Source organism: Ischnura elegans, chromosome 3 (assembly GCF_921293095.1).
Source record: "Ischnura elegans chromosome 3, ioIscEleg1.1, whole genome shotgun sequence".
NCBI classification, from domain to species: Eukaryota; Metazoa; Arthropoda; class Insecta; order Odonata; family Coenagrionidae; genus Ischnura; species Ischnura elegans.
The window spans coordinates 99,888,392-99,900,993 of record NC_060248.1 but is presented as its reverse complement, the minus strand read 5'-3'; positions in this window follow the sequence as shown (position 1 = coordinate 99,900,993).

Genomic DNA, 12,602 nt, shown 5'->3' with positions numbered 1-12,602 from the left:
CGGCAAATGCTTTTTTTGCTTAAATTTATCCCAATGACTCGAGAATTACGTTTGAATTCAACCGACCGCAACTATTGAACGGGGCATTTTCTCTGCATGGCCATTGACATGAATGAAATAAACCAATGGATTAATTTTCGGCTTTAAATTTCATTTCCTTTCTAAAACTCTCCGACAGGTAGTGACCGAATGTTGTTGCGTTAATATTTCATAGTTCAGCTTCTATGCATTTTGAACTCTACGTTCGTGTATTGTGATGGCATCATTTTAATATTTGTCTTCTTATTATTTCCAGTAGCGCTATTCCGTGTCAAAGTGGTGGAGTCTCAGTTACCCGAGTGTTTATTTCATAAAAATGTTTCACATTGGAGAGTTATCCTGGGGAACGAATGGTAAGCCAATCTCATTTTTTAAATGTTATATCACCTTTTATTGTGCTTCATGCCAAAATGTTGTTGCCATTCGTTTACTTATCATATCTGCACATTAAATAGAAGTATATTTTACGAACACGAGATTGTAAGCTTTAGTCTTCGAGAAAAGCAAAGCAAAAGCAGTAATTGATTGTGGCTTACCACTGTTTGTCCCCCGTTTTGTGGTCAGGCTGTTTTTGCTCGTTTTTCCCCGCAGTTTTGAGCCTCAGCCTGGGATCAAGTCTAAAATATTCGTGCAAAAATTCTGCTTCGAACGCGAACTATTTTCAGTATATCCATTTTTTTCCTAGTTATCGATAGAAAACTATAATCAAGTAACGAGAGTAAGTACTTCTTTAGCTTTGCGAAAGTGTAAGTAAAAGTAATAGAACTCTATTAGCTGGAGAATCATTATTCAGTTAACGTTTCTCCTGCTGATATTTGAATTTCGTCAGTCAAAATTCACATCGCTGTTCTAATTCATTCATCTTAACTGTCATAAATTCTAAGATTGCTTACACGCAGCTCTCCACTCTGCCCACCTGTCTGCTAATATATTAATATTTCACTTATTACTTCACCATTAGCACTCTTAAAGAATTACGTAAGTCTTACGGAAATTACTCCGGGTCTTTCTTTGCATTTCTTCCCATGCACCAGTCCTCAAAAAAATGTCATCATCTTGTGTCATAAGTGACGTCTGCCTATGGATCTGACCGCGGAAAAAATATTTGTGTATTATCGAATAAGCATTGAAGTTTTCAATATTATCATCCACTTGTTACTTATGTCATATTTTTCGACCGTCTATCACCGAATATGTAATTTACCTATGTGCATGTTTCAAATATTGTGCTATGGTTTCATCCTCCAATCAATCAAAATATTCTATTGTTACATTGATGTAAATCCTTCCTTGTTACGTTAATTTTTTTCTACTTTCTATAAATGGCTCTTACTTATTCGTAAGGATGTAATTGTTATCTCAAAACCCTCCTTGCATATTTGGAGAAGAATATTATTTTTTTAAACTCGTTATTATGGTACCACTTTCGTTTAATCCTAATCTTTATAGCTATTTTTTTGCGTCGTTTAATCAATATCACACAAGCCTTATCAGATGAAATATATACGCACGAAATTCCTCTATTTTACCAATTTTTACCGCTGCGTTTGTTTTACTCTTCTTACGATGACTATTACAGATTAAATTATGCACAATAGAATATGTACTTAGGATTGGCTGAATATCCGGTAACGGAATTTAACTAGCTACTTTCAACATGTACGTAACCAAAGTCCTTGTTACTAGAATGTAATACTGTAAATCAAATCCTTGGTATTGTTCTCATTGAATTCCGCATGGTTGTCCACAGTTGCACAAACTTTAATTACACTAATTACTATTATAAATTTTTATGTCTTAGGGTCTCTTTCAATTTGACTTTTCTATCTAATGGACGAGTATATCCAATGTTATTCTTACAGTAGGGGTAGTGATGCAGCTCACAATCACGGATTTTGGGAAATATTTGAAGGAATGAAATAAACGTTGACTGCTTCATTATTGACATAATAAATTGATACAAGAACACATCAAACTGAATGACTCAAGGATGGAAGAAAATATACATTGAGAACTGAAGAGCTGAAGCCTCAAGACGTTGAAGATACAAGAGAAGCATTCTAAATGTGAAGGCTGAAAAAAGTACGAAGAGCCTGGTTATTTATATGACTGATTTGTTTGGTATGAATGATAGAATTTGCTTGTGAACGAATCAGCCATTAAGTGTGAATGTGAAAGTGCGTGAACTGGCATGTATTTGTTAATGGTATGAATAATGCTTGATATTATCTTATACTTCGGGTAGTGTAGTATAGAAAGTAGTGTAGTGCATGTCCGCCTCAAAACCAACTGCGTCCTCAACATTTTCTTATTTATACTGCTGTGAGAAATCAAAATTTGATATTCCTTTTTTCATAATCTGTGCATATATATGGCATTTATGGTGTTTGCTTTAATTTTTTTATTATATTCAAAACGAAATTGAGAATGTATATTATGTATAATTATATATGATGCATACTGATAATACTGCATGCATGTTTTAATTTTAATGTCTACTAATTTCAATTGTTATTTGAAATATAAGTTTTAAAAAGCCTTTTTTTACTTCATGCACCTGAGATAACCATAAAAATTTCAAGCTACATTTTAGAAGTTGTGTAGTTATTCTCGATAAAATTGAATCATTTTTCCACATTTAAGAAATAAATGTCTTCCCAGTTCATGTGTTACGGATAGGAATAAAAATGTCAAAAATAAATTATTATATAACCTTGGTTAATCATTCAATGTTTGGAATAAAAAAATTTAATTCCCTAATTTGTAAAAGTTTATTAGGACAATTGAAAGAAAAAGTCGATTTGAAAACAGGAAATAAATTTTCGCTTTACAATTTTTATATCGACAGCTGCGGTGCATATACGTTTAAGCGGTTAATAACATCTTGTTGCCATTTTGTGTCATGGAAAAATTATTCCCTCCGACGGTTACGAACCACAATATTCAAAATCGTATGGTTGCAGTGGAAAATGCACTGCATTACAACTAGGCCAACTTATTCATTAATTCCACTGATGTCTCATTACTACTTTTATTTAGTCATTCACGGGAACTAACCAGTCTCCTAGCGTTACAAAATCAAACTAAATTTTAACATGCTGTGGTATTATATGCTGTGATATTACGGATGATCTTTTGCATACATTTTACGTTCGTTATCTCCCATCAAAAGGGTACCGCGTTTTTGTGAAAAAAATGTAATTCAACGCTTCTTCAAATTTACGAGAGTAACTAAAGTATACAATAGAAAATACCGAACTTCCAAACTGTGGCGAATGTGGCGCCTGCTCCATTCCTTGCAATACTTTTGATAAATCCAACTGTGCCTATCATGTGGGTGCTGTGAGGTGAAGGCTAATGCTGCAGTTATCTGCGTTGTCTGTGGCTTACTATCAGTCAAGCGGACTAACTTTTAAACATGTGGATTAAACGAAACGGTGGTAAACTGGATATGTGACTTTCTGAGTGATCGTAAACAAAAAGTAGTTCTCGACGCAATTAGCTCTGATGTAGTTAAAGTGACCTCATTTGTCCCACAAGGAAGCGTAATCGGCCCCGTTTGGTTCATTATTTACATTAATGACCCCTGATCCTGAATTAGCAATTAAATTCGTTTATTTGCTGACGGCGCTGTCATCTATCGTGATATTCACTTAAGTGATCACTATGACTATGAAATTCTATCAAGGGATTTAAACAACGTTCATCTGTGGAGCCAAGAGTGGGGACTCGAACTTAATCTGACAAAATGCTTGGCGGTACATTTTTTTAAAGTTCTTCCAAATGTAATCCATGTTTATGCTGTTGATGGTATTAATATAAAGGAAACAAGTGAAGTGAAGTACCTGGGAGTTACGATAACCTTGAACCTATCGTGGGGAACACACAATGAATATTTGCGGCATATCCCTGTAGAAATTAGGATTCGCCAAGCGTATTGTGGTAAGATTTCCAGATGAGAAAGTAAAAGGAAGGTGCTATTTCGCACAAGTCCGACCGCACCTTGAATAAGCAGCGAGCATATGGGATCAGTTTCAGAAGGACTTACTCCGCGAACTGAATAAAATACAAAGGGAGGCTGCGCGGTTCGTCAAAAACTTCGTCGGGAATACTGACAGCGTTACCCACATGATAAGCGAATTAGGCTGGGAGCCGCTGGAGACTCGGAGGCTGCGCGCTAAGCTTAGATTGCTTGAACAATTGAGAATGGATATCTTTAAGTGCGACGCGGAGAACATAATATTAGAGCCCCACTATATTTCCAGGTCCGTCGGACGCGATAAGTTAAGAGAGATATTTAGCCGAACGGATAGATACGGGAATTCGTTTTCCCCCGAACCATAAAGGACTTTGATAAATGCTAGTTGTAATTTCCTTTGAGTACTTCCTTTTTATTTGTAAACGGCTGGTGTCCTAATACTCCCTGTCACACGCCTTTTAGGCAGCTTGCGAGGTATTATGTAGATGTAGATAAGTGCCTGGACTGTATTAAAATATTTAGGTGACCACTACCGTAAACCCTTTAAAAATGCCATATCAGTGATTGAAGAATACAAAAATTTCGTCCGAACACCCCTTAAAATTCATGCTACCTATGAAGACTACTGTGCCAATTGATGTTTTTCTAGACATGAACGCCGAAAGTTAAAATTTAATGGCAGCGGCATATGGGTGAATTTTTAGTGGCGTGCGCCGGTGTCCACGCCAATAGTCTCTACGATGCGAATGAAGTCACTAACGATCAAAAACCTTTGTACCTTTTTAGTACCTTTGATCAAGAAGGCCAAAATAAGATTGAATATCGATTATATTCTTGCACCAAATATATTCTGGGAGATGCACGCATTGGCGGATTAACGATCGCCCCCCTGTATTTCCTGGAAAAATAGGTTTTTTTAGGACATACGACACATTTTCCTTGGTCCGGCTCCTTTACCGTTTCACACGTTCGAATTATTTTCTTCAATTACCTATCCCCACACGTTGTCTTATCAAACATTCCCTGATGTTTTTGATAAAAAAAACTAAGCTCCTCCTTCTTCCCTTCCATATTTTCGTTGAATTTTTTAATTTGCATTTTTGTAATCTCGTCTCTTATTTTTTTGTCTGTATTTTAAACTCCTCACTGATCCATTAAGTATTATTATTACTATATAATCATTTTACTGTGTCACTATAAATTGGCCGTCATGCTAAATGTGATTAAGTTAAATAAATATATAATAAAAATAAATATTGATATTTATTGTGGTTTCTTTCCCATGCAAATTTTATTTTATCGGCTCGATGGGGAATGTTTAAAGACATTTGGAGATTATCTAAAAGCCACTTATTTACAAGGAGACGCACTGTCATGTATAAGTATTGCATACCACTTTGGCGCCGGGTAAAGTAATGAACCTCCCAAACAACAACCGTAATCCGTCCCTGAATACATATCTTTTGTTCAGTTGGTTACGCGGCGCTTGCGGTGTCGGCGGCAACCACCTCAACTTGTCATTTCAAAGTTATTGAAATGTTTAAGCTTCTTCTTGAGCATTAAATTTAATAAAAATAAATTTTCCAATCTAAGTAAAATTATGAAAGCAAAAGTTACCATCGCAATCATCCAATGAGTCTCATCAGATAAAAATTCAGTTTGGAATTTGCCATTTCAGTGTTGGTTACATTGTCATAAGCCAAATATTGCAACATCGTAGTCACCAAGTCATCAAGATTTCATTTGCAAAACCCGGAGAGTACCTCGATATTATCATGCCAGATAGTTTTGAGGTACTCTCTGGGTTTTGCAAACAAAATCTTGGCTCCGTTCGCGGTTACCGATTGCTGTAGCTCACACGCACTCTTGTGAATCTTCCTATTTTCCCCATTCACCCTCGCTCGCAACTCCACCCTTTCCTACCTTTCTCCCTCCCGCTACTCACACTCAGTGCCTCGCGGCCGAGGAATGTCGAATATGCCGCAGAGCAAAAGGGAGGGAGCCACCGCCGCCCCATCAGAACGGTAGGGATCTCAGGTAGCGAGGTATATAGAAGGGAGACAGAGGAGTGGGGGGATGTGCAGAAATGGCGGAAAGAGGGGAAGGGGTTGGATCGCGCGGAGAGGGAGGGGGACAGCTCCACCGAGAATGCAAAGTATCCAAAGGACAGCGGCGGAAAAAAAAGAAGAGCGGGAGGCGTCGAGATGAGCGCGCGGAAAATAAAAGGAGAAAGAAAAAAAGTACGATCGCCGTCCAAGATGTCGGCGCTGACCGATACAGAGACTTCGTTCCCACGGCTTCTTCGAGACTTAACCTTCACGTCCTTCTCTTTTCGTGCCATTCTCATCATTCTCTCTCTCTCTCTTCCTCTCCATTCCTCCCTCTCTCTTTCATTTTTCCCCATTCTCTTTCCCCACTACATTTTTCGTTTTGTATCTTTCTTTCACTTATTCTTTCCCCTAGTTCGCTACTTTCTCGTGCTGTTTCAATGTTTAGAAAAACGCGCGATATTAGATGACGATTATATTTATAAGAACCTACATTTGGAGTGTGTTTCTATACGTAAATGAGGCATGAATAATGATAACAACGGAGAAAACAAACATAGAGGCCTTCGAAATATGGTGCTACAAAAGAATGATGAGGATCAAATGGATCGACCGAGGAAGTCCTAAGAATAGTAGGGGAAAAGAGAAGCCTCATGAAAACCTTTATAAGGAGACGAAACAACCTTATAGGCCACATCTTGAGACATGATGGGCTGATGAAGACTATCGTCGTGGGACAAGTGGATGGCAAGAACGGAAGAGAAAGGCCTCGAACAAAATATGTGGAACAGGTTTATAAGGATGTGGAAGAGAAGAAATACGTAAGTGTGAAAAGATTGATTGGTAAGATAGAATTGAGTGAAGAGCTGCGTCAAACCAATCTTAGAATTGTTGACAAGTGATGAAGATGATCATTAAAATCCATGCTTTCTACAAAGACTACCGTGGCGATCAATGTTTAGCTATACATGGGTGCCGAGAGTAAAAATTCGAAGGCAGCAGCGTTTGGGCGAATTCCTGCGGTGCAAATGAAGTCACTAACGATTAAAAACTGAGCACCTTCCTTTCAGAAGGCCAAACTAAGAATAAATATCGAGTATTGACTGTAGCACCGATCATATTCTGGAAAATACAAGCAGTGGCGAATTAAGGGGGGAAGGGGCCCCCCACTCTCTGTGATTTCCTATTATTCTTTTTTTCAATGATTAGATATAATCGCGCGTTATTTAATGGGGTGCCTTCGGTGTTCTCCGTATCAAGGTGGTTGACTCTTATTGCTAAGTGGACAACTCATTTTCGTGAAGATATCTAAATACAATGTTCGTGCGTACAAATTTTTGTTGGCATACCGACTGTCATAAAAAATAGCCTAATCAAGCCACATTGCTCGTGGATTTGGATTGGATTGTGTATTAATTATTGTATTTATAAAAAAAATGCTAAGGGTATAGCGAGGTAAAACAGTAATTTTTGAAGCGTTAACGATACATGGCACACGATATTTCTATAAATCAAGGATCGATGCGGACAGGAGCGGATTCAGAACCAAATTTGGGGGTAGCGGGGCATGACCTAAGTCTGGGGAGTATGGAATAGCCCCCAGGGGGTGAGGGTAATTCTAACGAGTAAAATATTTTAAGTACTCATTTTTTACGCATTTTGGAGCCTGATGCCGAATCAACTATTTCAATGAAGAACTTGGCTCACAACAAATATAAAACACTGTTATGCAACACTAATAAAGCATGATTATCGGTTTTCCAATCACTATGAACACACTAAAAGTATTTGCACTCCTTGAAATTCGTAAGGATTCTTCACATCTCACTTCCCACACATCACTAAGGACTTAGAATCAGTTAACGTTATTTCACGTTAACATTGCGAAGACAATTAAATGAATAGGATAAAACAAATTGCTAAACCAGTTATTGTAACATCAAAAAACTTTGAATTACACTATCACTCCTACCGTAACCAAAATATGACCAAAACAAAAACGAATAACAGCGCAACAAAATGCGTGAAATGTAAACACTGACGAAATCTCACAATGAATTGGCAATAGGTTCAATACGTAATAAAATCAAACAGAACTTAGAAGCGAACAAACGAATGAAAATTAATACGCGTTCGATGTATCCATAAAGCACAACTAGTTCAAATATGAAACATATCCCCTTCGCAATAGTCAGATACCTTTGATCGAAATGTATACGGTTGGTTAAACCAGCATGGAAGAAATAATTTCCTCGAAAATATTACATTCACAACTCACTTCACTCTTTACTTCATCGTCGATATGCAATCGAGTTAGAGACTTAGGTGTTGGATGAAACGCTTCACGAGTCTATTTTCTCCCAGCTCGGGAGAAAACGAAGTTACAGACCTTACAAAAACGAAGATAGGCCCTAGGTATACACCGATCACGAAGGGGTCTACGTCTGGGAGGTTATTTGAACAAGCCTTAAAGAGACCAGGTTCCATTTTGCAAATTTACTTGCACAAAAATGAAGAAATGTCGCGTAAAATACGTGAAATATAAGTTATTCATCAATGCTCCCGTCCGCTTGCAACTATACTATGGGAGATGACGTCACGTAACGAATAGCCAATTACAGGTCGTTTTACCCTCCTGAATTTCGATGCTAAAACAAAGGTTATTAAAACTTAAATAATAAATTAATAGCAAAACACATGGAATTTTCATTAAACATATGTGAACTTCAAACATGTATGCACTAAATGGAAAGGGTTTCATGCTTATTCCTCACCCATGCAAACACTCTATAATAAAAATTAAAAATGTTTTACAAAATTTGGGCGGTAGTCATGACCCTTTTGACCCTCCCACCTAAATCCCTTGGTGCGGGCGTCGTTTGCGATTTTAGCTTTAACTTCGCAAAATATATTTTCCGGGAAGTTTTTCTCTACCTTTCTCTTGACCCCATATTACCATGAAGCACTACTTATTATAAAAAAATATGTTTTCTATAGTCTCTAAAATTTTTCTCCTTTTCATCGATCACCGTCGTGCCTATCACATCAAAATATGTCTGTCACTCTTGAAACAAGAGATAATATCGTCGCTTCGTATTTTCCTACATTCTGGCCATCTTCATAATTGAGGCAGTAGAGTTACGCTCTGTAAAACACGCAATTTTCAAGTCTTTCTTCAGGAGTCCAGGAAATCTTTGAGTTTTTGGAACAGCCAGAAGTCCCAAAGAGCAAATCTGGATTGTATGGTGGATGTGCCGCACTTGTGAACTTGAACGTTCAAGATATCCATTACAGTGCGAGCGAATTGTGGGCTCGCTTTATGTGAATTGTAGTTGTTGGGGGCTGTTGTGGGGAATATTGAACACGCGTTACGTGAAGCGCCACGCACGTTCAGTCACTACACCGGTCAATTTGGATCTATCGGTAATATCGGCCAAGCGAATAGGATATTCGAAGGTATTCAGTGCTTTCACCTATCTATCCTTCGCTACACATTTTCCCTGTGGGTCCCTGTCATCATTGCCTTTTAAACAGGCCTCGTATTTGTAAATCAACAACTGAAATCATATAAAATTACCACCCATTCAAAAGATTCGTTATTTTATCCTTTTTAGTACAGCATTCGCCTCCTGGAAATGTGACGTGTAGCGCTATTTTTAATGGACTGGAGTTGTGAACGACTGATTTCTTGTTCACCTTTCTCCCGAAATGGGCTAAAAATAAATTTTTAACCGCTATTATTAATATAAAAAAGGGAGCAATAAATAAGTGGAGATAAGTGCAGCTACTTAATAGAGATTTTGGATGAAGTAGTGAGGGAAACTACCTTTAATCTCATACTACCTCCTCATTTCACATTCCTTCCTTAACGCATTAATTATTAAAAAACAAACAAATCAAAATTAAAGGCATGAATCAGCTTAAATTATCACCTTTTGTTTTTGTCTTGTCATATCAATTCATTTAATTTAACTTAATTGGCTTAAATGACATTTAACTTATCTTATATTATCTTATCACGTACAGCGTGATAATTTTAAATTATCACGCTGTACGTGATAAATTTTTATCGCCTTATATGTAATTATCGCCTTAATTTCAATTTTAAAGTAATTTTAAGCTATTATCCTGTACGTGATGTTTTAACATTGAAAACATGATCGAATTAAAATTTATCTTTGTGGACAAATACAGCTTATTACATCAATATGTTTAAAAGCTTGGAATGCAATAAGTTCATTTTTCATTTTTCCTGTCCCAATTTGTCCCTGTACGTGATGTTTTAACATAGAAACCAGGATCGAATTAAAATGTATCTTTGTTGAAAAATGCAGCTTATTATATCAATATGCTTTAAAGTAATATGTTATTTACGTTAATCTCAACCTTGGCATTCCCTTCATTTGATTATTGTAGTCTTAGAAAGGTTGTTTATGTATCACAGTGCATAATCAGCCTAGGCTAGCTAAATCTTTGTAACCGAAGAAAATATCTACTCGGTGATCTTCTTTTTAAGATTTTCAGAGAGAGAATCTCTAATTATCTACGGGAAATGTTTATGAAAAGTAACCCCTCAGATGTCATCTCGCAAAAAGGACTATTTACGTTATCCTACCCCACGTACTCCGCCTACCAGAAATCATTTCTAGTAACGGCATCTAAATGGTGGAATTCTTTCCCTGAGGATCTAAAACAGAAGGGCTCCGACCGTGCATTTAAATAAAAATTATATATGGATTTACTCAATGGAGAGCGGAAATAAACTCCTACATAAAATACTGCCTACATATTACGTGTGTTGTTAAATTTCAATCCTTGTTTCACGAGTCATTTCTGTATTATTTGTGTATCAAACTGCTTTATTGTTATTACTGGATATTTTCATGTAACTACTTTGTGCTTTTTGATGAGCCAATTATTGTAAATGGCGTTTTGCTCCAAGGTTATACCCAGAGCAAGAAAATAAAAATATATTCTATTCTACAATAAGTTAATTTATCATTTTTCCTGCCCGTATTTTACCTTGTTTCGGGGAATGAATGGGGGTTCAAAGCAATGGGGGGAGTGAGGCGAGGACCGTGCTGATGCGGAGAATGTGCGCCCGCCGCACAGCACGGCACTGAGGACACGAATACCCGATCAGCGGAGGCGTTCCATATGGCCACTGGGCGGCCTTTCCCACGGATGCGGTTGGACCGGTGAGGGTGGGGACGAGATGCTTGGAATGGCTGGGACGGGTGAAAGGGGTTGACGAAGCCAGAGGCTGAGCATCTAATGGAAAAGGGGATGGCCGAATCATTCGAGGGAAAGGCTCCCTCACTCCGCATGGACGCGTCGCCGTTGGGCGGGGAAAAATAAGCTTTCAATTGCACTTCATTCGTTTCAGAATATACTGTATCGTCGCCGTGCGTACTCTGTTTTATAATAATAATAATAATTATAATAAAATGTCTTTATTCGGGCGAGGTTGAGACTAGGAAGTCCCCTCTTCCCCCTAACCCCTCCATAGCGTCACTGCAAGCATATTAAAAAATAATAGACAAACGATTACTATACAAAGGTTATGCCATATACAATATTTGTGAAATGTCAACAATATGAACAACTGTGTGTGAAAATTTTGTGGAAAAAAGATTTCTGTTTGTGGGAAAAAAACATGAGGATAAGGGTGTGGTATCCTTCAGAGAAAATATCCACTGCAGGAAAACGCCCACACAAGAAGGGGGCGTGAAAAACCTGCGAAAACTACCGACAATTTGTGAAAGCTAAAGTCGTGTTATTTGTAAAATACAACATAATCAATGAGGTACAAAGTATACACAAATATTACACATGCAATTAAGATATAAAATATAACATATATATACAAGCATTCAGTGATACATATCACTTTGTCGTAGGCGCTGCTCAGTGTCATGCATATTTACCAGCTAGTTGTGAAGTGAAAAGTGCTTCGTGTAGCCTCCTGTAATAATTGTAAGTTAAATATGAATCTAATGCATCTGTTCATGGAACGTTGAAGCTTAAGACTAAGTTCTTGAGAAAGGTCCTGGTAGGCAATGTCAGAATAGTCAAATAAAGGTAATATTAAAGTAGGTTCTAATTGCGCTTTAAGAGATGTAGGGATGACATATTTAAATTTTGATAGGGGATAAAGTGATTGATTAACAGATTTAGTGATTTTATTTACATGTGATGCCCAAGAGAGATTTTGGTCAATAATTAATCCTAAGTTTCTGACTTCATCGCAAAAAGAAATTGGAGAATCGGCGATACGTAAATTTGGAAGTTCATCCCTCTGCATTCTCGCTAAAAACTTGGGTAGCCAATTAGTATTGCTTGGGATTTATTAGGATTTATGCGTAGGAAGTTATTATTGCACCATTCTTGGAGGTATGCTAAGTCACCATTGATAGACATCAAGCTATTGCTTAACTTATTGACTTTGGAATGCAAATAGATTTGTAGATCGTCTGCATAGAGGTGATACTTGCAATTTATTCCTGTTGAGCAATCATTAATGTAAAGTGAGAATA